This window comes from Lissotriton vulgaris, chromosome 9 (assembly GCF_964263255.1).
Source record: "Lissotriton vulgaris chromosome 9, aLisVul1.2, whole genome shotgun sequence".
In the NCBI taxonomy this organism is placed as follows: domain Eukaryota; kingdom Metazoa; phylum Chordata; class Amphibia; order Caudata; family Salamandridae; genus Lissotriton; species Lissotriton vulgaris.
The window spans coordinates 718,012,804-718,036,970 of record NC_141697.1 but is presented as its reverse complement, the minus strand read 5'-3'; the positions used below and the strand labels follow the sequence as shown (position 1 = coordinate 718,036,970).

Here is a 24,167-nt window from a genome sequence, read left to right as displayed (position 1 = left end):
AAAATGATTTTACAAATGTGCCAACTGTGGAATGTGCAGATGTGCAAAAGATAAAACCAAGAGTTTTCAAATTAAGGATGGGAAGAAATATGATATTAGGATGAACATTACATGGGGTACTTAGTATGTCATCTATATCATCGAATGTAAATGGTTGAGAGTGTATGTGGGCAGCACAATCCGCATGCTAAAAGAAGGAATAGGTGAACATCTAAGAGCTGTCAAAAATAATGATATGAGGTATCCTATAGCGGAACATATACGCAATTGCAACAAGCAGGATCAAAGCAGAAGCTTCAAATGTTATGGTTTTGACCACATACCTGTTGACCCACGAGGTGGGAACAGGGAACTTAGATTAAGGAGGCAGGAGGCACGATGGATCATGCGGTTAAGGGCGGTAGAGGATGGCTTAACCTTTGACCAGGAGCTTCAATTCTTCCTGGGAGATTGATTTAGACATTGATACTGTCCAGTAACAATGAGGAAGAGGCAAAAGGAGCGCCTTTGTGCGAGTTTGATTTGTAAAAATGAATAATCGATGTAGAACATCTGGTAACCATTGGGTCATATATGGTTGCAAAGTTTAGAGAATATTGACTTGTATGTCTAGGGGTTTGGGATTTAATTAGTGACCGTCATATAATGACGCATCCACTATCCCTAGGCAGAGTAATGAACAGAAGAAATAAGCGTTTATCCGCTCTAAGATGGCGGCCGCATTATCCTAGCGGTTAGTCCGTTATTTGGGTTTACAGAGGCCGCATAATGCGAGCAGGAAGTAGCAGTGGGTATCCTGTACTCTGGAGACACACGGGAGTGACGCGAGAGGTAAGCGAATCGAAAGTGGAGAGGGTGTAGTAATAGAATTAACTTTTGAGAAGGAGTAAAGGTAAATTATAATCTTGCAGGGAGAATCAGAAGACAAACGGGCGGCGGAGAGACATGTGGATTGTTTACGGAATCGGCGTTAGTAAGGTACGATTCATGTTTCGAAACTTTTATGGGAATTGGCTTTTGATATCCAAGGTTCGGATAGATGTTGCAGCGAGGTTTTGTCAATTTACAGATGGAATAATCACGAGTCAGATGTAAAGTGGGTCATACAGAGAATCGGTCATAATGCTGCATTACACGCCCTGCTTGTAATACACAGGTAAGACCGACCATTTAATGGCGGCATTAAGAAACGCTTTGAACAGGTTCTTGTAATTACTAAGGTACGGATGTGCCTCCGTTTATTTTAGGATAACAGATGTGAACGGATTTGTTGTAGATGGAATGTAGAAATTAGAGAGAGGATACTGGAGAGGATTTTATATCCAGAACACGAGGTAGGACATATTTTGAACTCCTATGAAATGTTTAGAGGAAACGCGCATTGATTCAGAGTTTAGCCTTCGAGCCAAAAGGAAATAGGCTTAGGAATCGTTTCTTTTATTTTAACTAGGTTGAATTACAAAGCAAAGTTGAGGTAAATATTTTCTTTAGCTTTTAAGCTTTATCCATGGGATTGAAATGAAAATGTCATGAGTGGTCTCAGTAGAAACAAGTCATTTCCTTTCACTGAAATGTAACACATGCATTGATTGCGGCACCATTGTAATATCACAAATCTGAAAGAGACACGTTAGTGATAGATTCCTTACCTTAGAATATCCCCAGGCGTCAGACTGGATCGGGAAAGTTTTGCGTAGCAGTACCCTTGCGCGTCGGTAGGCGTCGTCTGCGGCTGTAATGACGTCGTCGGAGTACTTGGACGCCGCCTCCGCGTGCTCACGTCAGTTCCTCTTTTTTCCGCGCCAGCCAGCGCAGATCTGGAAAGAGCAGTTCCCTAGTCACTTTTTGACTAACTTTTGGTGAACTTTTGATCCAATTCGAAGTCTGTACGACTCTGATGGTGCCTGTAGGGATGCCCGGATTCAAGCATTGCGACGAGTGCGACCGTACCATGTCGGTCACGGATCCCTACCGCCTTTGCCTGACGTGTTCGGGCGTCGACCATGACGACGAGGCCTGCCCCGACTGTCGGGCCCTTTCGAGGAAGGCCAGGCGGGAGCGGTCCCACAGGCGACTCGAACTCCGGCAGTCGGCCCCGCGCCGTGTGAGGTCCCAGTCCCGGTCCCACGGGAGGTCGAGGGGACGGAGCCGTCACAGCTCCGGTAGTCGGCACCACTCCTCCGGGTCCAAGTCGTCCGGTAAGAAGCCTAAGAAGTCGAAGAGACATCATCGCTCTTCTGATTCCCCCCGACGCTCGCGCGATGTGGCCGGGGGTTCGTGTGACACCGCCCACGCGGCTCCTCGGGAGTCGCGGGCGCCGCGTTCGGCCCCATACCCCCGGTCCCTGGGCTGAACGCGACGCCGGAGGAGATTGAGCGTTTCCTCATGGCCATGAGGTCCCTTTCTCCTCTGACGGGTTCCGCGGCGCCTTCGGGCCCAGCGAACCCGTCTGGGGGCCCTAGTGGGTCGGGGGCTTCGACCCCGACGCCGTCGGGTGCTTCAGGGCCCCACGATCCCGACACCGCCGGTGCCCTCGGGCCTGGCGCCGCAGGGTACAGCGGCCCCGGCGCCGCAAGGCGCCGCTGGACCTTCCTCGGGCGATGGATCGTCGCTGGTGGACCTTACGACCCCCCCCCCCCCCCGGCGTCGGTCCGTGTGGTCTCCCCTCCGGCGTCGTCCTTGGGCGGCGCCGCCCCCGATGCCTCCTTTCAATCGGTTCTGACGTCGGGACGACGCCGATCTCTACGCCATTTGGAGATTTTAGTTTCTATGAACCGACCTCATTCAATTACGACCCTGAATCTCAGGAGATGAGGGATGAGGTGGATTGGGAGGGGTCTGAGGACCCTCTGGCCAGGGAGTGCCAGTCTAACATGGACTGGGCAGGAGACCTTGGGGAGGCCAGTGGCCTGGACACCTCTCCAGACACTGGATTTGTCTCTCCTCCTACCGTGGCTTCGGAGGAGGGAGCTACCTATGGTGTGGTATTGATGAGGGCTGCCAAGGCCTTGGGCCTTGAGCTCCCCGTCGCGGCCGTGAGGACTAACCTCCTCACTGAGGTCCTTAAGCCGCAGTCATGCTCCATGGAGCCTCTGCTGCCGTTTAATGAGGCCTTGACGGACGTTAATTTGGGCACTTGGTCCAGGCCCGCTACAGGTTCGCCTGTAGATAGGAACGTGGCCAGACGCCACCGCCCGGCTCCGGGCGACCCATGTTTCCTGTCCTCCCACCCCACCCCCGAGACCCTGGTCATCCAGTCCTCTAACTCCCAGACCGCCTTCCCGACGGCACCGCCGGACAGGGAGTCCAAGAGGTACGAGAACTATGGTAAGAAGATCTTCTCGTCCCTTAGCTTGGGACTGCGGTCTTCCAACACCGCATGCCTCTTGGGCCGCTACACCCACTCTCTGTGGGAGACGGTGGCGGAAGTGCTGCCAGAGTGCCCGTTGGAGGTACGGGCCAAACTCGGCCAAGCCCTTGTGGAGGGCCGGGACGCAGCCAAGTATTCAATCAGGTGTGGACTGGACACTACTGACTCGCTGGGCAGAGCGATGGCTACGACGGTGGCGGTACGACGCCACGCCTGGCTGAGATCCGCCAACTTTTCGGCAGACGTCCAAAACACCCTCATGGACATGCCGTTCAATGGCCGTCGCCTCTTTGGCGACAAGGCAGACCACGCGCTTGAGCGCTTTAAGGACTCCAGGGCTACGGCCAAGTCCTTGGGCCTCTCGGCCCCGCGCCAGCAAATGGGTGCCTTTCACTCCTTTCCTGGCCAAGGAAGGGGCGTCCCCACACGTGCCGCCAGCCACTCGCCGCAAACTGTCGTCCAGCGCGGCGGCGGCTGTGGAAACCGCCGTGGGGGCGGTTGGGGGAACAAGCGGAGTCAGTCCACACCTGCCCCCGCAGCATCCGCCTCTAAACCCTCCTAGTCCGTGCTTTTCGGCCCATGTGATGCCAGTGGGAGGCAGGGTTCGCCATCACCACTCTCACTGGCGCACAGTCACTTCGGACAGGTGGGTGCTGCAGATCGTCCGAAGTGGCTACTCCCTCCCCTTCGAGACGACCCCTCAAGCCATGCCACCCCAACACCACCGCGTATCGGGGGATCATTTGCGGCTCCTGCAGGAGGAAGTTTTGGCCCTCTTGGCCAAGGGGGCCATCGAGCGCGTTCCTGGGCCAGAAGTAGGACGTGGTTGCTACTCCCACTACTTCCTGCTACCCAAGAAGGGCAAAGGGGGCCTACGCCCTATCTTGGATCTGAGGAACATCAACGGCTTCCTCCGGAAGGAGAAGTGCAAAATGCTGACACTGGCTCAGGTCTTGACTGCCCTAGACCCTAGAGACTGGATGGTAGCGTTGGACTTGCAGGACGCATATTTCCACATCCCCGTCCTGCCGGCCCACCGGCGTTACCTGCGGTTCATGGTAGGCCTCGAGCACTTTCAGTTTACGGTGCTCCCCTTCGGCCTTACCAGCGCCCCACGGGTGTTCACGAAGGTGATGGCGGTGGTCGCAGCTCGTCTGCGCAGGTTGGGGGTCTCAGTCTTCCCCTACCTAGACGACTGGTTGTTGAAGGCGGGCTCGCCCCAGACAGTAGTCAGCCACCTCCAGACTACGGCGGATCTCCTGCACCAGCTGGGATTTTCCATCAATGTGCCGAAGTCACACCTGTGCCCCTCTCAGAAGCTCCTTTTCATCAGAGCGGTTCTCGACTCGGCGCAGTTTCGGGTTTACCCGCCCGAACAGCGGGTTCGGGATATTCAGGCTCTGATTCCGATCTTCGGGCCGTTATCCCGAGTTTCGGTAAGGTTTACGCTGCGGCTTCTAGGGCTGATGGCCTCCTGCATCCTTCTGGTGCATCACGCACGGTGGCGGAGGCGGGCTCTGCAGTGGGACCTGAAGTTTCAGTGGGCCCAGCACCGTGGCAACCTGTCCGACCATGTCCTGATCTCGGAGAGCACTGCGAGACAGCTGCAGTGGTGGCTCACGGACCGCAATTGGGTCAACGGCAGATCCCTCTCCCTTCCCCAACCGGAGCACGTAGTTGTGACGAACGCGTCCCCCCAGGGCTGGGGAGGCCACTTGGGAGAGGCGGAGATCAGAGGACTCTGGTCTCCGGCGGAGTCCCGGCTCCATATCAATCTGTTGGAGCTGCGGGCGATTCGACTGGCACTGAAGGCATTCCTCCCGTCTTTCCGAGGGAGTGCAGTGCAAGTGTTCACGGACAACACCACCGCCATGTGGTACTGCAACAAACAGGGCGGAGTGGGGTTGTGGACCCTTTGTCAGGAGGCTCTGCGCCTCTGGCAATGTCTGGAACATCAGGGCTTGACTCTGGTGGTTCAACACCTGGCAGGTTCTCTGAACGCCGGGGCGGACGAACTCAGCTGTCGGTGCTCGATGGATCACGAATGGCGTCTGAACTCGGACGTGGCGTAAGGCCTCTTTCTGCGATGGGGAGAGCCTTGGTTAGATCTATTCGTCACCGAAGAGAACGCGCAATATCATCAGTTCTGCGCGTTGGAATTTCCAAGGCGGCACTCGCTCGGCGACGCTTTTTGTCGCGAGTGGAGCTGCGGTCTGTTGTACGCCTTTCCGCCTATACAACTTCTGCCCAGAGTGCTGAAGAAGATCAAGCACGACCGGGCACAAGTCATCCTTGTGTCTCCGGACTGGGCACGAAGGTACTGGTATCCCGGGCTACTCAGTATGTCAGTCGATCCCCCGGTTCGTCTGCCTCTTCAGGAGGACCTTCTGTCGCAGCAGCAGGGGACGGTCCTCCACCCGAACCTGTCCAGTCTCCACCTCCATGCTTGGAGATTGAGCGGCGACAGTTGAGGCCATTTGACTTGCCTCCTGAAGTTTGCAACACCATTCTGGCAGCCAGGCGTCCCTCCACAAAGTCTGTATACGCCTGCAGGTGGAACAGATTTGTGGCATGGTGCACAGTAAAGGCTGTGGATCCCCTCAATGCCCCTCTTTCTGAGGTTCTCCTCTTTCTTCTCTCTCTTGCCCAGCAGGGCTCTGCTCTGGGCACTGTCAAGGGCTATCTTTCAGCTCTTTCAGCCTTTCTGAGGCTGCCTGACCAACCTTCTTTGTTCAAGTCCCCTATCGTTAATCGATTCCTGAAGGGCATCACTCATACTTTTCCTCCTGTTCCCTTCGTGATGCCTCAGTGGGACTTGAACCTGGTTCTTACGTTTCTGATGTGCGCTCCCTTTGAGCCACTTCACAACTGTCCTCTTCGTCTTCTTTCTTTGAAGACTGCCTTCCTGGTTGCCATCACCTCTGCCAGGAGAGTGAGTGAGCTCCAGGCTCTGTCTTGTAAGCCTCCTTTCCTTTCAGTCCATCCGGACAAGGTTGTATTACGGACAAGGCCCTCCTTCCTACCCAAGGTAGTCACGGCCTTTCACATCGGGCAATCTATCACCTTGCCCACCTTCTTTCCGCCTCCGCACCCCTCGAGAGAGGAGGAGAGGCTCCACCGTCTGGACCCAAAACGTGCGCTCTCATTTTATCTGAATCGCACACAACAGTTCCGGGTGGATGATCAACTCTTTGTTGGGTACGCGGGCACTAAGAAAGGGAAAGCGGTGCACAAGCGGACCATCTCCCGATGGATTATCTTGTGCATCCAGACGTGTTACTCCTTGGCTAAGAAGGAACCCCCTGTTGGGCTGAGGGCTCATTCCACTCGAGCCACGGCCACTACAACTGCCTTGGGCCGAGGTGTGCCCTTGCAGGACATTTGGCAGGCGGCTACGTGGGCCTCGCTGCACACGTTTGCAAGACACTATTGCCTGGACAGTCAAGTCCGGAGGGACGGCTACTTTGGCCGTTCCGTCCTCCAGGACTTTCTGGTGTGATTATTGGTTCGCAGACCCACCACCACGGGGATGGTATTGCTGGGGTATCTATTCTAAGGTAAGGAATCTATCACTAACGTGTCTCTTTCAGATGCACAAGTTACTACTTGTGTAACAATATATCTGTAAGAGACATTAGTTAGTGATAGATTCCTTACCGACCCACCCATCCTCTCCGTTCTGCGAACCGATATCTAGGGTTAAGGTCATCCCCTTTCAGGGCCCTAGTTTCTTGGCACCAGTGTTGGTTTTTGTCATGGCTCTGCACTTCTGGCGCGGAAAAGCTGTGGCTAAGAACTGACGTCAGCACGCGGAGGCGGCGTCTAAGTACTCTGACGATGTCATCACGGCGCCCACGACGCCGACGACGGACGCGGAGCCGCAGACGACGCCTACCGACGCGCAAGGGTACTGCTACGCAAAACTTTCCGGATCCAGTCTGACGCCTGGGGATATTCTAAGGTAAGGTATCTATCACTAACTAATGTCTCTTACAGATATATTGTTACACAAGTAGTAACTTGTGCGTACTGTATGTTATTATTTACTTACTTTTCGAGAATATTGCCTTTCACAATTGTTGGATGTATCACTTGGTGCGCTAAATGAACAAATAGGGATTCTGTGCATGTTCATGTCACCTTGGATAGGTGTTAAAAGCACAGGGTTGTTGTTTCGGGTCATAAAGGGCTCTGCAATTAAAAATGTTTTGTATATTGAGGTGCGGATTGTAAAAAACGCATTTTGTATTACTTCCAGCTCTGATGAAGCCGGAAGGTTGTCAATAACCTCGGCGAAACGCGTTGGCATGGGATTGGAGTAAAAAATTAAAAAGAAGAAACTCCCAAGAGCCTTTGGACTGTTTGATATTGTGGAAGTGCTAAACAAACTAACAAAAAGACTTTACATGTTGTGATAAGCAGAGTGCTGCAATACCATTTTTCTGTCCTACCTCTGTTATTCATCTCCTCCTTTCTCCTTTCAAATTCTCTTGTAAAGACCTTAACAACAATTAAAGGGAACATTTTCTGCATATTTTTAATAAAGCATAGTGATACCGTATTTATTGAATGTTTTGAAATTCATTTTCACAAGTCTTAAAGGTGAATGCAAGAAAAGTTACTTGCCGCATATGCAAGACTGCTTTCAAGAGGAGACCCCAATAAAGACGACTGGTGTGGAACTGCAAGTATGCGGAAGCAGTTGCAGACTAAGAATCCGGTCAACTTTGCAAGGGAAGAGTTAAGGAGTTTGAGAGAGGCTCCTCCTGCTTCATGAGAAGGTCCAAGTAACAGTGGAGCAACACAGTCAACCTCTACTGCACAGCCTATTATTCGTCCCCAATTTGGAGCCCTTTAAGAAAAAAAGCTCTGTATGCCATCCTAATACGTAATCATCCTTTAGTTATACAGAGATCTACCTTGTATCAGACTGATCCATAAAAGTGTAAATTGGAGATTATCTGCCACCGAAAACTCCTCAAGTACTTATCTGTTACTTTTTAACTTCATTGAGTAGTCTTATTGTGAGTATTTACCTTAAAGTTGTCCGTTAAAAATTTGTGAATCTCTCTGGCTTCATACAACTAGTTCATGCCATATTTGAGACCTCGGTGAAATGAATTGGAACAGGAGGATATTCTTTCTTCAATGTTGGTAACTTGCTGCTGACTTATGTAACATTGTGGTAACTGAAAAAAGTTAAAAATGTATATGTTGTACATATGTCCAAGCTTAATTTTAAAATTCATAATAACAATTGTTCTCAATAGGATTGGGGATGAAAAGTAATCATCAGAGGTTATAGTTGGACAGCAAAATAGGAAATAGTATTGCATTATACAAATGTTAGGCCGAGATTGGTTACTCACTTCATTCACAAACTCCTGGGCTTGATCTGATAGAACCCTTTTTGGACTTCAATGATCTAGAAATTCAGAAATAAATAGCAAGGAAAATTAAACGACAAGTTTTCCAAAAAAATAAAATAAAAACAACATTTTTACTTTGTATTTGAAGTACAGGCTGAAAACGTGTAACGAGCATTTAAATGAGAAATGGGTTTCAGAAAGAAACGTCTATAAGACTATCACAATGCAAATTTATATTTTATAAAAATATTTATAGAAGCAAGAAAAATTATAACTCATACATTTTTCAATATTAAATCACATATTTGGGCAATCAAATCGGGAGGATATGCTTTTTTTTACGTTTGGTTGATTTCAGAATGCCTACAAATTCTAGTAAAACATGACAATAACAGTTATCCATCTGCAAACACATCAAATACACAAATGCTTATGTCAGAATGGTTTTCGATCATGAAATGTTGAAGACAAACCTGATAACTCCATTAGGTCCATTGCAATTTTCGGCTGATAACATGCGGAGAGCAGTCAGTGGATCTGGTGTGTCGAGTTGTTCACCACGTGGTATAGCGTATGGGCAGGACAGCTTGTGGTCACCAGTACGTCTCATGGTTGGGCTATCTGTATAATGAGATAGAACAGGGGGCAAATGAAGTTTAAGGTTATTAAAAAAACATGGAGAGCGTTCTAAAGTATAACATTGACCAATCGATTACATGTGCAGTGCATGGGAAGGAAGCAGCATGTGATGCACTACGTAAAAATTTATATACTGCAGGATTAAGTGATGTGTCCGGAAACATCCCCTACCAAGGCAAAATATTTAAGTTATAAGAGCTGGAAACCGTGCTAAAATACACTTTTGCTCAAAACATTACTTTTGCAATGCATGGGGCACGTGACGCACTACATACACGAGAAAAACTACATCGCATTAACTTGAACAGCACGTGGCACACTGCTGCGGGAGCGGCCACATGGCGCTTGGTAAATTAAACAAACACAGCAGGATTAAGTGATTTGCACAGAAGAAAGGATAGCAAATCAAGTTTAACGTTATTAAAAAATATGGAGATTGTGCTAAAATACAACTTTGACCAATCAATTACATGTGCAGTATGAGGAGGAAACAGCACGTGGCGCACTACTTAAATAATGAAAAGCGTCAGAATTAAGTGATTTCCCCAGAAATATTGCCTACTAATTCAAAATATTTGAGGTATAAGAGCTGGAAATCGTGCTAAAATACACTATTGCCGAAAACATTAGTTTTGCAATGCATGGGGCACGTGACGCACTATTTACACGAGAAAACTACATCGCATTCACTTGAACAGCACGTTGCACACTGCTGTAGGAGCGGCCACGTGGTGCTTGGCAAATTAAACAAACTCACCAGGATTAAGTGATTTGCCCAGAAACAAAAGTTACGAAGTCAACTTTAACGATATAAAAAAAGCAGGAACGCGTGCTTAAAAACTACATTGTCAAATCGAACATAAGTTTGCATTTACGCTGTATTTAAAGATTGTTCTGATTAATTTAATTACTCTTAAAAAAAAAAGGGCTCACCTACGAAGAAGTGGATACGAACACTCTCAATGTCTATGGCTGTGAATAGGAAAAGTTCAAGAAGGTTGGCAGCTTATAAATGCTTTGCAGAAAGATGATTGGTTGAGCATGATGTCACTGGGTGTGAGAGCTGTGATTGGCTATGTTGTAATTGAGCATGCGCAAATAAAATGAAATAAGTTAGGGGTACATAGCCAGACGGTGGGACGTATTGTGCGCATGTGTAACATTAACACGCATGCGCTACCACAAACATGCATGTGCAAAGTGAAGGCAACTCCTACGGGGTTAATACATAGATGGAGTTTGGATGTCCCCATGGTCTTGAAGTGGCTTCAGGAGGGGGGCTTTGCAGACCTCCTCCATAAAATATTAAAATATATAATTAGCCATGCCCCGGGGGCTGGGGACCCCGGTGCATGGAATTGGGCACAGGAGGGGGGGGGCCACGCGACCCACTTCCCATAAAAAAATGGAATACGTATACTCCGCTTATTGTCATCGTACCATAAGCGCATCCTTCCGATCATGCGCTGAAGGCTTATTGGCTGTCAAGTGGTTGTCAACATTCAAAACTAGAAACTTGGCAGCCATTTTATGTGTTGGTACAAGGGATGCTGAAGAAGCGTGTGCAATGTGTGTTTAAAATCTGAAAAGGGGGAGGGTAGATACATCCTGATCCTCTAGGTCTCCTTAGGGGGTCCCACAAGGTCTCCTAGGGCCCCTATTTTTATGGGGGGAAATCGCGGGGTGCGCGTATGATCCGCGCATTCTTGCGATATTAAAAAATAAATAAAGACTTGGGCTTCCGTGCGTCTTTGGTAATTTGCATTCTTTCAACGGTTTAGAGGAGATGCAGCAGTGCTGGATCCAGGATCCACCACTGAGTAAGAAAAGGTAACGATAACACTATTTATCTGCTAAGTGAATTTCCTCCCATAGGATAACAGTGATGTACTTTTTTAAAAAGTTAAAGAAAATTCTTAAAATAATAATCTCAGATAATCTCTTGTCTTAATATTTATATTAAATGTATACAAATACGTTTTTCAACATTGAAAAAATCACGAAAGTCGCGCACACACCGCGTCCGATATGTATATGATGTCACGAGCTACCGCGCTTCCGTCACGTCACGTTATACGTACATCTCGCGTATGCGTAAGGCGACACGCACAAGTCGCAAAGCAACCGTGTGGGAAAAGTTGTACCCGTTGCACACCCTTCGCAGATCCTAGACAGCGAACCTAAAATGGCGGGCACGTTTCGCGCAGTAAATGAGCAGGGTGTTTGTAAGGGTGTGCAGCTGCAAAAAAAAAGAGAAAAAAATAATTTAAGTATATTATAAACAGTATAAAATAATGGAGAAACATATTTTTATGTAAATAAATAAATTTAAAAAAATGTGTAATGTAATTTAAAAAATAAAATCTAAAAATAAAGATTAAAAAAAGTAGTTAAAGATATAAAAAGATATATATACAAATTAGCAGTTAAAAAACCTTTGAAATTCACTGAAAAAAACCATGGGTTTCAGACATGTTATAGTTAGGAATTAGCATTTAAAAAACCTTAGAAATTCACTAAAAAAACATAGGTTTTAGGGGTATTTTAGTTAGTTGGACATTTCACTCGTATAAAACCACTGAAATTCCCCTGTTATAGTTATTTGTACTAACTATAACTCGCGCGCCCGCAATCCACTGCTGATGTCACATTACATCATTCATGACATGGTCAGTGACATCACTGATGATATCACTGATAACATCTCAAATGACAATAACTGATGACATCACTCATGTGACAAGCTGATACACCTGATCATACAGTAGCATAATCTTTTAACACTCATTATGAAATATAAAGTACCATATTTGAAACCTTTAACACACCAGTACAAGTTTATAAAAACGCACTCAGTGATTACTACATCTACACACACATCTAAACACTTACCTATAGATTCACTCATACATGCTAACAAAGATCAATAGAACACTATTAAATATACTTATATACCTACATCAACATTACACAACAGCACATATCATATTCCTTTATGCTGACATCCTACTCACTTATGCAAAAAACTGATCATACTTATATTTACTAAGCTACTCACACAAACGCCACTTAATTTATTCATATAGATAGCAACTCATACTTCGTGTTATAAAATCAGTATTGCAAGTATACCGTTATCCATACATCATACAATCACAGAGTATTATGTATACTTATTTATAAACAAGAACTGTCACATAAACTGCCTTTTATATTTCTAGTTTGTTGGACATGTATCATTGAGAAATATATGTACTCATCACCACACCAATAAAGAGATTCACTCACCCAAACAACTATTTCCACATAGTGTTAACCTCATATACCTACTAAATCAACTATTTACACATCTTAGAACAGTCACACACCTCCCACCCAACCACACACACATTCATTCACTATCCCTTACAAATACTCACTTAACTAATTAATAACTAATATAGACTTTCACATAGCTAGTAACCAACTTACGTAGTAGTTTATGCAACAAGAGATTGAGTGACACAGGTATTCACATAGTTTAATTATTATCCCATATATTTAGTGAGACACTTTAATTTCGTCACTTAGACAGTCAATCACATTGCTACTAAATCCTCCATTCACACACTTATACATCCACTCAGTCTTTAAGGCAGATTTATATATATATATATATATATATTCACTGAAAAAACCATAGGTTTTAGGCCTTATATAGTTAGGAATTAGCATTTAAAAAACCTTGAAAATTCACTGAAAAAAACCATAGGTTTCAAGCCTTATATAGTTAGGAATTAACATATAAAAAACCATTAAAATTCCTCCTATATAGTTAGTTGGACTAACTATGGCGCGCCCGCAATCCACTGCTGATGTCACATATTACATCATTCATGACATGGTCAGTGACATCTCAGATGACATCACTGATGACATCACTGATGACATCTCATTTGACATCACTGATGACATCATCCAGTGACTGTTTTTTTGTAAAGTTTAAATATGTTTTACATAAACTGTGAATGTGTGCTTCAGTATATCTGTTGTTGTGTAAGCTGCTGCATGTGTTGATCAGTAGCTATATGAGTGGCTATATGGGTTATTGATTGGTTGCCCAAGTATTTGTATGGGAGACTGAGTGTGTGTGTGGCTGGCTGGGAGGTGTGCGACTCTGTGCAGATCAATGTGTACTTGTATCAGTAATTGTATAAGAGAGTAATTATGTGTTAGTATATGTTTGAATAAGTAAGGTGTTGTGTGTATAACTATATAGATGAGGAAATGAAAGTGTGATTGATTCTTTCATGACTGACTAGGTGTGTGAGTAACTCCATGGATGAGTGGCAGTGTGTGACTGTCTGCATAGGTGTATGAGTGCATATGATAGTGTTGCATTGATGAGTGACTATGTATAAGTGATTCTATGGGTGAATGAGTGGATGTGTGAGTAGACCTAGGAATCAGTGAGTGCCTATGTAGTAACTGGTATTGGTGTGTCAATAGTTTCAAGAATGGTAGTCTGTATTTAACACTGGGTGTATCAAAGGTAATATTAGAGTGTGAGGAGGTGCATCGTATTATCACATGAATGATGTCATCAGTGATGTCATTTGAGATGTCATCAGTGATGTCACTGACCATGTCATGAATGATCTAATATGTGACATCATCAGTGGATTGCGGTTGCGCCATATATAGTTCGTCCAACTAACTATATAGGAGGAATTTCAATGGTTTTTTATATGCTAATTCCTAACTATATAAGGCCTAAAACCTTTTTTCAGTGAATTTCAAAGGTTTTTTAAATGCTAATTCCTAACTATATAAGGCCTAAAACCTATGGTTTTTTCAGTGAATAAATATATATATATATATATATTCACTGAAAAAACCATAGGTTTTAGGCCTTATATAGTTAGGAATTAGCATTTAAAAAACCTTTGAAATATATATATATATGTTGATGGCAAACCAGGCTACGCAGCTCATTCCAGTCATTATTAGTCTTCATCACCATATCCACAGCGGCTCTGGAATATGGGCGTTTTTTTAAACTAGGCTATTGCCTCTGTTTCAATAACTGCGTGTCGTATCAGTGGCTGTGGAAGGTGCCAGTAGACCACATAAAAGTCTTGAGCGGATAAACAGAATAGCTTGTGTCGGGTCTTGCCAATCTGACCTTGCAGAGTGGTAGGGTTATAATTTCCCATCTGAATCTTGGCTGACCCACGGCCCATATTAGTGTAACAACCTCAGATTTTATAGTAGCACATGTCAGCCTTTGAAAAATAACCAGCTGTGATGTGCTGAGTTGCATTGTCATGTTTCTATAACTTTCAATAATCACCAATAGCTTCTCGTGTTAAATTTGACATGTAATTAAGATTAAGGTGATAGCAAAGGGTTGGGGAGGGGGTCATTGAGAGAAAACATAGATGATGGAGCCTGGAGAACTGTGACTTAGAGTAAGGCTCTGTGATGATGACTGTCCAGTTACAACATGGCTGAAGCTGAAGTGAAATTTTTAACATGGGAAATGGTAAGAAACTGATGTAAATCAGCAGCAGACACATTGTGAGTGGTGCTGTCCCCACCGCCTTAACCCTCCCACCCGGCTTCCTGGGGTAGATAAGCAGTTGTCAGTTGTTGTACAGTTCAAGCTGGTAACTCACATCATTCTACCAGTCTCCAGAGTGTATTATCTCTATCTCTCTCTCTGGTGGAATCCTACCTCTTTTCATCCGTCATCTTTTCCTCTCTCTTTCTCTATCCTCATCTTCAAATCTCTCCTTCCCCATCACTGTCTTTACAGCCTCTTTCCTCCTACTTATCAGTGTATTGCCCTCCTCATCCTCTTTTAAGCTCTTTCTGTCCTCCCTTGTAGCACAGTCTGAGTCCTACCCACTGGTTTAGAGCGGTAGGGTCTTAGATTTCGGCCTTTGTTCCTTTTTTATCCGTTTCTTTAGCCTCCCTCTTCTTCTCTCTCTCACCTCTCTTTGTATACTTCTATCTCTTTCCCTACATTCTTTCCACCCTCTTCCATTTGCCCTTCTCTACTTCCTCTCCCTATCTCTAATGCTTTCTCCCCCTCATCTCCTCCCTTGGCATGCCGTCCTGTACAAGTTTATATCTCCTTACGTAATGTCTTGTCTCATTTCTGTCCTCTAATTTCTTTCCAACTCCGTCACCTCTTTCTCCTACTATTTTTTTGATGTTATCTTTGTCTGACCTGTACCCTCAACTCCACTGTGACTGCATGTTTGTGATCCGGTGGCTAGATGTTCAGGAAATCACCCGCGCAGTGAGGTGAAACAGGAGAAAATGATTGTTTCTCTTCGATCACTTTTCAGCGCTAGCAGCCTGTCGCACACTGTCCGTGTGCATCCGAGGCTGATGGATAGATTCATGGCAATGAGGCAGGTCGCAGAGGTAGTTTGGCATCCATTCAATGAGCCACAGAGACAAAAGTGGACAGGAATGGGCAAATAGTAAACCTGGAGCTCATGCTTGCCGGTCGCAGCTTTCCACCTGCTTTATGGTGGAGGGTTCAGCATCACCCTAAATTTATGCAGACCTCCCTCCACGCAGTCAGCAAAGAGCCACTAGGTCACTTTCACAAAGTTGAAAGTGACCCAGTTTACACCCGCATATGCATTCTATCTCAGAAATCATCCTACTTTGATCGGAATGTCTGTCCGGTTCCCTCCATGCTCCCGCGCTTCTCTCACAGTTACAATTGTCATTTCTCACGAGGGCCACAGATCCCACAGTAGGCTGACTGCCCTGTAATGTGTATCATGTCACTAGCCATTATCCAATCACGAATATTCAGCCTTGTGGTGCACAGCAGCTCAGGCTAATGAATATTGTAGGCTTAAAATGTCATTTTATTGGCTGCAGGGATCCTCAGCTTTATCTGTCACTACAAGTGCAGGGCTCGGCTTTCCAGCTACTGGAAATAAACTACCCGGTGGCCAGGCGGTGATGAGACATCAATTTAATAATCATTGATAACTTTGAAGCCCTTTGAGCCCACTGGACGATGCGCGCCTGAAGCCAAATGCCACCTGCATTAAGTCCAAAAGCACAACGTGTAAAACACACGCTGTGCTTTTGCACTTGATGCATTTCTTTTCTCAACTGTGAGCATTTGTGAAAGTATGTATGTTAATCGCAGTGCATGACTGCTGCGATTAACATTTATACTTTCACAAAGGCCCACAATCAGCCCACCGCTGCGCCCTGCTTTTGCACTTGCAGCGTTTCTTTTCTTAATGGAGCGCGGATGTTGGCTGATTGTGGGGCATTTGTGAAGTATTCCAGTTAATCGCAGCAGTCATGCCCTGTGAATCACATGATTATTTCCACAAAAGCCCATAAACAGCCCGCAGCCGTGCTCCATTAAGAAAACAAATGCAGCGAGTACAGAGGCAGCTTGCTGCTGAACGCCTGCAGAGGCTGCCGATCTACTTCTAAAAATACACTTTCATGCTGTGACATCGCTTTTTTGTGCTCTCCTCTTGCACCGTGTTAACACCATTTCCCCAAACAGAAAATTATTGTTATAGCGCCGTCCGCGTTTAAATGCGGCAGCGCAAACGTTCTAGCGGGCTGTCCTGTGTGCGCAGCCTGCAGGGAACACTGCTCACCGGTACAGGTGCGGCGGGGCTCTTCTCATGTGGCTCGCCTTCTCCTCTCCGCCGGCACCTGCGGGGCTCTCCCAACACCACGGGGGCCCCACAGCGGTACAGGCGGCGTCTCTTCTTTTCCCGGGGCTCCCCCAGCCGGCAGCATCACCCGGTCTCCCCCTCGGCACGGGAGACCGGCCGGGCACATCGAAGGCTTCCCCCAGGCATGGGGAAGCGGAAACAACGTCCTCCCGGCCCCGCCTACAACCAGGCGGCGGCCATCTTGAGGCGGCTCGGGCCGCGGTGGTGATCTCGGGTGTGTAAAACGAGGGGTGGGCACCCTCGAAATTAAAATAAAAACATTACAATAAAAGACAGAAGCCCCCCAATCCCCCCCCCCCCCCCCCCTCCAAAAAAAATTTCCCGAAAAATCGTGGGGTGCGCACGGTGCGCGCTTACAGATGTATAATTTGATTCTCTTTTAATTTTCTCAGGAACTACTGGAGGGATTTACACTATTTAACCAAAAGTGTGATCTGCGTACCAGACACTACCATTGTGACAAGTTTGGTGTAATTCCCTTCAGCGGTTCAAGCTGTAGCCGTGTCTAAAGGTCCTATTGAAATTAACATGGGGAAAATACGTTTTGGGACCCCCCTTTTTTCTCAGCCCCCACTTGACTAATCCCCCCCCCCCCCCCCCCAAACTTTCAGGGAAGGAGAGGAGCGGAGCGAGACATCTTCTTTGAGAAATTTGCTAAGATTCATCAACTAGCGCCAAAGTTATTCCCAATAGAATGTTGGTGATTTCCTATGGAAACTAGGTCCTAACTATATATACCTACTGGCTACCGCCAGTAGGTTACATATATATATTTAAATAATAAACCAAACCACTCTCACTGGATAATGTCATGAGTGATGTCATCAGTGACGTCACTGACCATGTCATGAACGATGTAATATGTGACCTCATCAGCAGTGGATTGCGGGCGTGCAAGTTATAGTTAGTACAACTAACTATAAAGGGTAGATTTCAATGGTTTTATAAGAGTGAAATGTTCAGCTAACTATAACATCCCTAAAACCTATGGTTTTTTCAGTGAATTTCTAAGGTTTTTTTAATGCAAATTCCTAACTATAACTTATCTGAAACCTATGGTTTTTTCAGTGAAATATATATATATCTATCCTCGCCACTCCACTCGCAAGATGCAGGCGCGCTCTCCTCTCGAAAAGAAACGTGGAGCACAGACCCAGGTACGTTTTTTAAAAATTTGCTGGTTTATTGAGCTGTAATTCAGTCGGCCATTACGCGTTTCGGTACTGACGTACACACACACACACACACACACACACACACACACACACTCCCTGTATCCGGGAGCTTTTTCAGTGCTGCACTCGGGATTGGTGTTCAGATACTGAATGGTATCTCTCTTTCTGGACGAGGGTTAATTTTTCCTCCCAGTCGGAGGATGTGGTCTAGAATTCTGAGATTCTTTCCTACGTTTATATGTCTGTTGGTACTCTGGTGCCTCTGCTGCCACTTCCTTCGGATGTGCCCCTTTCATTAGGTTTCACCCTATATCATATCTGCTGTGCCTGCGGGGTCAGCTCCTCTGATGTCAGTCGTCCCCGGGTCTGCACCCTGCATGTCTGTATTTCATGAGTTTGTTCTCACCTTAGTCTTCAAGCTGCCTGGTTGGGAAGTCCTCTGCTTATTTTAGCTACGCCACCTTGTTGTCTCTGTGACTGTCTGCTCTGTGCATGTTTCAGTGGTGTCCCTCATCAGCGTGCTTCAGATCGTTACTGTTCGCCTCTCTCCCCCCTTTGGTGACTGGGTGTGCACTTGGTGTGTTATTTGTTCCCGCCTGTACTTCTAAGACATTGCTCAGTTTCTACCTCTTGCCCTTTGGTTCCTGGCTGTAGCTTCTGCGGCCTTCCTTCCATGGGCTAGCCTGGTAGGCTCTGGTTTCACCTCTTCATGTTTTCCTCAACCTTTGGTTGGTGTCCACATTGTGCGTCATTTATCTGAGAGTGGTCCTTCTTCCTCCTTCGTTTTGGACTCTCTCTTTTGTTCTGGTATACAGCTGGTGCAGTTTCTACATCTCATACTTATACAGGTATGGTGTAGCACCATTCTGGCATTTTTTGGGACGCCTACCTCCCGTTATCTTTTTCTCTTCCGAGCTAATTAGGTTGCTGTCTGGCTGTCTCGCCACACCTTTCCCCATTGTCTGTCACTCTGTTGCCAGCTTAGTGCTTGGGCACTTTCTGTTCTGTCTCAGACCCACCTCCCCCCTTGGGTATGGCTGTGGTATCTATTCTAAGTTAAGGAATCTGCGGCTAGATGTCTCTAACAGATGTATGAGTTAATTACCTTCGGTAACGATGTATCTGGTAGAGACGTTGTCTATCCGCAGATTCCTTAATGCCCACTAATCCTCCCCCTTCTGCGAGGACCTTGCCAAGTGGGTTTCTCCACTTGCCTCTTACAGTTGCCATTGGTTTTTCTCTTGTGGGTGCTCACATTGTTGCACCCCTTTGAGAATTGCCATATGCGGCTAACTCCCTCCAAGGGGCTTCTTTCCTGTAAAATTGTGCCTTTTGAATCCCCTTCATCAGGAGATTCATCTTTTTCTTCTTTCTTCTCCTGCTGCCTTCCCTCCCACCTTCTCTATTGACTCAGGGCTCTTGTCTCCTCTATAGTCGTCTTCTTTGGGGATCTGTTGAGCTCTGTTTCAGACCTCCATTACTATAGAAGTGCCAGTCTTTTCATACCTTCCTGCAGTGGACTGTTGTTCTTTCTGTGCTCCGTTCTTTCTGGACGGCACAGTTCTACATGGTAATAAGTCTATTTCTGTCTGTTTAGATATTCTTCCCTTGTTGCACTAGGGGAAGGGTCTTCGCTTTGCGGGGTTCTTTCTCACAGCTTTTTCACTTCTATGTAGACAGTGTCTGATTCTGTCTTTTACGATGGTGTCTTGCACCATCCTCCTTTGTCACAGATTTTTCATCCTTCGCACACTGTTCCCATACTTTCACAGTTTTTGTTGGTGGCTCCGCGTTGTGCTGCAGAAAAGTTTCTCCAAAGAAAACTGATGTCAGCGCGCCGGGAGGGACTTATATGACCTTGCGCTGACGGCACGTGCGTGGACGATGTCAGGGCGGGGTCGTGTGGCGCCGTACCCTGGCGCGCAGAGGTGCTTCTGCAAAAAAAATTCCAGATCCAGTCTGACGCCTGCGGATAATCTAAGTTAAGGAATCTGAGGCTAGACGTCTCTACCAGATACATCGTTACCGAAGGTAAGTTACTCGTACTTTGGGTAGAGAGTCGAAGAAATGCAATTAAATAATTAAAGCAGCTTTAAATTGGAAAAAGTATTATGCTTCTGGTAAGTATACATTTTCCTACTCGAGAAAGCTTGGTTTTTTGTCCTTCTCTGGAAGACTGCAAAAGTACTGTTCAACAAGCAATGGTTTGAAGATATGTCCGAAGTTGCATGTTACGAAAAGATAACATATAGGCTTAATGATAAATGTACAAAACTTCGAGTAGTTTCTTACATCAGTGAAAAATAGAGGGCGGGAAGGTGATAAATGGAGGGGTGGGCAGTGATTTGGTGAATAGAAAGTTTTCTTATTGCGGAAGAGGTGGTATGGGGTTTATTATGGATACGGGATTTGTTTAATTGTGAAGCTCCTAACTTGTAACAGTGGGCAGAGGTTTTTAGGGACTATATATATATATATATATATTGTGGTCGGCAAGTATGGATGTATTAAATCACAGTTTTCGTCGAAATCTAATAAGCAATTGGTATAAAAAAAAAAACCTCTCATTATTGACCTTCAATCCCACTTGTATTGTACATGGAACCAGCACAGGCTAAACTATGCACAGGACGTTAATGATCACTTTAAGGTTTTCCTCACTAGACAAGTCAATAAATGCTTAGTGCTTCTGCATCCATCAGTAGTCTCACCTATGTCTTATTTAATTAAACCTGTATTGAACATTATACTCCCCAGAAGGCTGTGCTGGCAAGAGGGGCCTCTATTTTCTGGTGGTTAGACACTTTTTTTTCCTCCTTGTTACGTACCAAAACTAAGCTGCCTGTCTTTCCTAAAAAGTTTGAAATTAATTTTGTTGTATTCTCTTTTCTTTACAGTCTTCTTGTGTCGTCCTGCATTGCTATAAGACTGTCTTGGAAGATGCCTGCAAACCATTTGCTCCCTTACTATCCTGTACAACATGGGAGAAACAGGCCTAAAAAGAGGTCCTGCGTTGGAGCCCTGGGTTTAACCTTCCCAAACTGATAGTTTTATCTTCCCAATTTGAAAATACTCACCCAGTCACTGACTTTCCTTTATTTTGGGGGATTAAATCTGGTGTTTCAAAGGTGTAGAGGAAAGGTGAGATGAACCAAAAACTAGGACAAGTTAGATGGACTTTAAAACCCTTCTCGTCCTCTCATAAAACATTATTCTCTGACCTCTTGTGGATCTGTTCAGAGACCTTGCTTATAGTCTTGGACAGTAGCAAAACTGTGGATCCTAATTAAATTTTATTTGTATTCCTCTAGCAAAATGTTTGTGATTGTGAGGATTGCCATCCCTGCGGCAAAGATCAGTTCTCAGGATAATGACCCTTTTGGTGTCTCCTCAATTTGGTGGATAGCCAGATGCTCTTCCTCTTGAACTGACATTAACTGTGACAGTGCTACAACTACTAGGTGAAGGCTGATTAAGAAAACGTTGGAAATAATACGGTGGATGCCTAAGATGAAGCTTGGTAATCAGAAGAGAAGTGGTGTCGATTCACTTGCTGCAATTTCCCTTTTGGGGCCCCACTTCCAACTACACTGTTCTGGGAGATAGGACACCACTGCTTCATATGTATCCCACTTCTTGAAAGTATTGTCATCTGCATGTAGTTGGAACGTTCAGTAACATGGAAAGACCTACAAGCACTTAGAACTTTTTCTCTACTTCAGTCATTCCCCACCAACAAAGCAGAAATATGTTTGCTTCCAAATGTCTTCATGTACTTGTTCAGGTGTCTTACACCATCCTTCATGAACTAGCAGAGCACTACCCCAGATGAACTTTTGAGCGTTCTTCCAATGACAACCAGGTGAAACATTCTTCAGATCTCGTCTTCATTGCTGGATGGCAAAAATGTAATCTGTGGTGCAGCTTTTGTATTGCCTGTAATTTCAGCGTTGTACAATGAGTTGCCGCAGGAATTGAGCTTGTTATTCCATGGCAGTGAGTGGATGATGTAAATACGGGAAGAATACTCTATTTACAGAGCAGAAACTAACATAGAAAGTCCAATTGTTACAATCTGCCATGGTGGGCACAGAGGCATACAGTGGTCTCATATTTAAAAAATATATTTTTATTCCAGAGGAACAATTTGATGAAACGAAGTATCCATGAAGGCATGGCAGAGGTTACTGAAGTAGAGTTTCCTGGAGATAAATACTGAGGCTTTTTTTTCAGTGCAAATTACATTCATGAGAAAACGCACAGGGGGTCGAGATAGACGTTGTAAGAGTGGCTTTATCTCTTCTCTCTAGGCAATTGAACGGAAAAGTATAAAAACAATGCAGTTAAGATGAGGAGAGCAGGTTATGTCAGTTTATGCCTCTTTGATGCAGTCCTGAGTGTCGGGATTTAGTTTTGATCCGTGAATAACTAGTCCCTCTGTTTTACTTGTTCCTCCAGAGGCTGAGAGATTGCAGGTGCCCTAATAGGCAGGCTGCCATGAATGCTCAAAGAGAGACGCAGATGTCTCCTGTCAACTAGTGCTTTTATGGACGTCCTACCATAGTAAAATGAGAGACATATCGGTTGGTCTCTGCTTTACTTTTCAACCCTGCCCTTGACAAATCACAGGACCATTTGGCTCATAGTCATTTGCCAAGAATTGTCTGTTGGCTGAGGCTCTGCTTTGAGTAACTTATTTGATGGTATGACCCATCCTGTACCATATGTAGTGCTGAGTCCCCTCATTCAAATCCGCTAGAATTAATCCTTTGCGGACCGCTTTGGCGGTGTATGAGACAATCTGCTTCAGGGTGGGCATTACAGAATTCCAAGGAGAGGCGCCATAATGACGAAGCATTGTATCAGTAGCAGCGCCTCTAATACATCTAACCTTCTGTTATGTGAGTTTAAAGAAGACAGTATGATATGGCAGGCACATATCATTTCATCTGTTTTACATTGGACTTGTAAATTCTTGTTGCAGTTTGATAAAATGCTCCCGTTTTTTAGGAGTGGCTTTATTTGATGTTTTCTTGGGAATAAATCAAATTTAAATTAGACTGTATTAAGCCTTTAGATTCTCCTTTTCCCCCTTTGTTAAGCATGAGGACACTACAAAGGAAAATCCCTTCAGACTAGAGGAGTTGGATCCTAGTGGCTATAGGGGTAGCGCAGCATGTAGAGGAGTCTGTCTGCAGTGCCTGATGTCTCATGATCTTTGTTGCCTAATCCTGGAATCCAACAAAAAGAGACCATTATACTTTTCAAAAGCTGACACCCACTGTTGATGAAAATGGGGTTGGTCATCAAAGGACCGTTTGTGCTGGTCTGAAAAATAGTTGCTGCTGCCTTCTGAGAGCATCCGTGTTGATGCATTAATGAGTGAGGGGGTAAAACAGGGAGCAGATGGGTTTCTACTGTTACCTCTGGCCCCCAAATTCCTTGTAGTTTCTGAGAAATGGATAGTTGTTTCTGCCTCCTTTTGTCTATGCATGTGACAATACGCCAACAATCCACGTATGCATTTTTACATAGGATACAACCCTTGCTTCCGAAATATGTATTGTTATGGTCACAAAACTACTGGTGCACATGGCCTCTTAAACCAAATGTTGTAAGTTTGCACTTCCCCCTTGTTTTCCTTACATTTTACCAAGAGGTAATCTTGCACATTCTTTGTTTGTGAGACTGCAGGCCTCAGCTACTTCATACCCACATCAAGTAGGTATAGATTATAAGAGCAGTGGTTGCCATCTACTACTTACAGACAATGTTTTCCCACGCTCGTGCTTTTTTTTTAACCACTGGCAGGTGAGTGATCGGGTCCACTCGCTGGGACATTATAGTACCACACAAAAATAGTGCTGGTGCTTCTTAAAGGTACGAGCTGTATCTAGAG

General features: G+C 45.5%; 1 protein-coding gene across 1 annotated transcript in view; it reads left to right on the top strand.

Annotated features, from left to right (window-relative positions):
• The window catches only part of PPP1R37 (protein phosphatase 1 regulatory subunit 37), a 682,383-nt gene extending 659,057 nt beyond the window's left edge, over positions 1–23,326 (top strand). Inside the window, exon 13 of the mRNA XM_086938453.1 lies at positions 21,166–23,326. The gene's annotated coding sequence lies outside the window, so the exon portion shown is untranslated. The remainder of the gene's footprint in view (positions 1–21,165) is intronic.
• Positions 23,327–24,167: the final 841 nt, after the last annotated feature.